Below are 3,667 nucleotides of genomic sequence, written 5' to 3' on the forward strand. Positions count from 1 at the left end.
ACAGATGATACCACTCTAATGGCAGAAAGTGAAGAGGAACTAAAGAGCCTCTTGATGCAGGTGAAGGAGGAGAGTGCAAAAGTTGGCTTGAAACTCAACATTAAGAAAACTAAGATCATGGCATCTGGTCCTCTCACTTCCTGGCAAATAGATGGGGAAGAAATGGAGGTAGTGACAGATTTTATTTTTCTGGGCTCCAAGATTACTGCAGACGGGGACTGCAGCCAAGAAATTAAAAGACGCTTGCTCCTGGGAAGGAAAGCTATGGCAGATCTAGACAGCATATTAAAAAGCAGAGACATCACCCTGCCAACAAAAGTGCCTATAGTCAAGGCTGTGGTTTTCCCAGTTGCAACGTATGGCTGTGAAAGCTGGACCATAAGGAAGGCTCAGCACTGAAGGATTGAGGCCTTTGAATTGTGCTGGAGGAGACTCCTGCGAATCCCTTGGACTGCAAGGCAATCAAACCAGTCAGTCCTGGAGGAGATCAACCCTGACTGCTCTTCAGAAGGCCAGATACTGAAGATGAAACTCAAATACTTCGGCCAACTAATGAGAAGGAAGGACTCCCTGGAGAAGAGCCAACAATAGATGGCAAAAGAAGAAGGGGACGGCAGAGAATGAGGTGGCTGGATGGAGTCACTGAAGCAGTCGCGTGAGCTTAAGTGAACGAGGGATCACAATAGGTTCACAATTGTTCACAATGGGGTTCACAATGGGGTCACAATAGGTTCACAATGTTCACAATAGGTTCACAATGGGGTCACAATAGGTTGGACACGACTTCACAACTAACAACAACAAAAAGGCATTCCAGGGTTATTTCAAAATGTCAAGGGACTGACTTGTTAGTAGTACAATGTTACTGGTTAGCAATAACCCAGAACAAAGCCAAATTATATTTGGATTTCAGTAACAACATTAACCCTTAGGTAATGCTGGTAATCGACCTTTTGAGGATCCAATACAAAGATGCAGTCAAGAAAATTTGTAAGAAAGAATAGTTGAAATATCAGTTTAAAAGGTTGTTGTTGGGGTTTTTTTTGAAATCTGAAGAGCCTTAACAGATACTTGGTTTGTAGCCAGTCACCAAGTCAAGCCTCTTATAAATGACTGCAATGTTCTTGCTTAAAAACTCAAAGGAGAGCCATAAGATGTGCAAATGAAGCCAGAAGATGGCAAAATTAACTGTTAGGAAGACTGAAAAGCCAGACTTCTAGTGCAAACAGAAGGGTCCTCCTGGGCCATCTAGTCTGACCTCCAGCACCAGCCAGCTCCACTCACGACATGCCCACCATGCATCCAGAGCTCCCCTAATCTGTACATCATCTATCAGCTCCTCCCTATTGGTCAAGACCAAGTCAAGGATGTCCCCCCCCCCCCTCGTCGCCTCTTGGACCCTCTGTGTGGAAAACCCTCGCTCTATAGCTTCTAGGCAGTGACGTGACCTGACTGTCACCGCCGAGTGAGTCTCCCAACTAAATATCCGGGAGATTGAAATCTCCCTTAATTACTGTGTCCCTCCCCTGAGATATCCTTCGAATCCGGCCTGTCGGGACATCATCCAGGGTCTCAAGTTGACCTGGAGGGCGATAACATACCCCCACTGTCAGATTTCTTTCCCTGTCAAAACCCCTAAGTTTAACCCAGACTGCCTCTACCGAATCCCCATCTGTGCTGCATTCTGTCTCACTGCATCCTATCCCTTCCCTGACGTATAAAGCTATGCCCCCACCTCTCTTTCCCTTCCTGTCCTTTCTAAAAAGGTGATACCCCTCTATGTTCACAGAGCAGTATGACTTGCCTTTCATCCCACCAAGTTTCTGTAATTCCCACCAGATCAGACCCTCCTCTTCCCAGGAGAGCTTCAAGCTCTTCCTGATTGTTACCCTTGCTCCTAGCATTGGTGTACATGCACCTCAACTCCTTCCCACCGCTTCCTTTCCTTGGAGTTCCCAACCTCGTCCTTCCTCCCATCCTCCCTGATACCTGGCCCCTCTCTGTAGGAGTCCTGTCAGTCCCTGCAGTACCTCTAAAACCCTGCTCCCAGAGCCCTGATCCTCCCCCCACACTTGACCAGTGCAGACACGTTACTGGGGGGCCTGAACCCCCCCCCCCGGCTCTGTTTAAAGTCTTCCGGACGAAGCTCGCTAGAGCATCTCCAAAGGACCTTTTCCCCATCCTCGTGAGGTGTAACCCGTCCCTTGCCAGAAGTCCATTGGCAAGAAACCGAGTGCCGTGGTCAAGGAACCCGAAGCGTTCCTTCTGGCACCACACCCTAAGCATTATCATGACATTGCAATTAAATCCCTCCTTTTTCCTCTTGTGAGGGACCCAGCGCAGTCCACAGAGCTCCTTTTTATCCTCACAGCTACAACCCTGTGAGGTAGGCTGGACTGCGAGTGACAGGCCCAGAGGCACCCAAGGAGTTTCATGGCCGAGTGGGAACTAAAACCTGGACTCCCTGAGCCAAGGTCTGGCCCTCTCGCCCCTCAATGGCTCTCTGTGCCAGCGCAACTTTTCTTGGGCCAAAACGTACAGCGCCTCGCACTGACTGCATTGAACCACGCTGGCCGTCCGGTCCGTGGGGCAGCCCCTGGTGAGGACAGCCCTCCTTTTGGCCCACGAATGCCCCGCCTCACATGGCGCCGCCGGCATTCGGCTGTTCTCTGCCGGAGGATGGATCCCTCTGCTGGCCTCACTTGCAGATTGGAGCCTCCCACGTGGTGCTCATGAGCACTTCCGTGCCCACGGGCGCCTCTCTCGGTGCTCTCCAGGCCCCCTTCCCCTCCTGATTTCCACTGATTTCATTGGCATTTTTAATAAGTTTTTAAAAACTGTAGGAGCCCGGCTTGCTTGCTGCAAATTGAACTGCTGGCCTCTGGCGCCACCTTTCTTTGGATCCAGAAGGATGATGTTACAGTTTTGCAGCTCACACCCTGCTTCTGTCTTGTTGGACAGGTTCTTTGCCAGTCTGACGTTTATTTATCAGATTTATATCCCGCCTTTCCCCCCACCCTTTTCTACAGAGCTCAAAGAGGCTTGCATCGTTCTCCGCTTTTGCGAAGTGGATGTTTTGTGGCCAGCCACAGCAGCTCTTCTATGGTTGGGGAAGTCTTTAGGACAATGCACTGTGCGTGTTCAGGCAGAGAAAGGCCCACAGCCACCACACAGCTGGGGCATCAGTGTGCAATCCATGCATGTTTAGGACCACACCTTCGCATTCCAAATGTGCTCACCATCCAAAAAGATTAAATCCTCTGTTATGGTCAGTGCTTTTTTTGTAAAAAAAAAAGGTGCCGGAACTCACCTCTTGGGGTCACACTTTTACACTAAAAAGGATTTTCAATTCACCAACTTTTTTTGAAATAAATAGGGGAAAGGGCAGGGAGGAGGGAAGGGAAAGCCCGGTTGCAACACCGAAGAAATATAAAGAGACCTTCAGCCTGACCCTCTAGAGAAGCGGCAAGGAAAAGCCAACCCCCCAGCAGCCATGGCCCTGCTCCAATGTGGGTCTTCGTTTCAAATGCCTCCTCCTACACCGCACTCGTTTTCATGCACTGGATCTTGCAAACGTGCCCTCCGCGTCCTTCCTCCTTCACAGTTGTGGGCGCAGCATGGTAAACTTCATAGGGGCAGCATTTGGTTTTGGTCCCAGCAGAGGCAG

The 3,667-nt window shown here is 49.9% G+C and overlaps 1 protein-coding gene across 1 annotated transcript in view; it reads left to right on the top strand.

Annotated features, from left to right (window-relative positions):
• Nucleotides 1-3,667, top strand: part of SRSF9 (serine and arginine rich splicing factor 9) — a 12,872-nt gene that overhangs the window by 404 nt on the left and 8,801 nt on the right. The gene's annotated exons all lie outside the window — the stretch shown is intronic.

Source organism: Varanus komodoensis, unplaced genomic scaffold, assembly GCF_004798865.1.
Source record: "Varanus komodoensis strain SLA01 unplaced genomic scaffold, ASM479886v1 scaffold44_3, whole genome shotgun sequence".
NCBI lineage: Eukaryota > Metazoa > Chordata > Lepidosauria > Squamata > Varanidae > Varanus > Varanus komodoensis.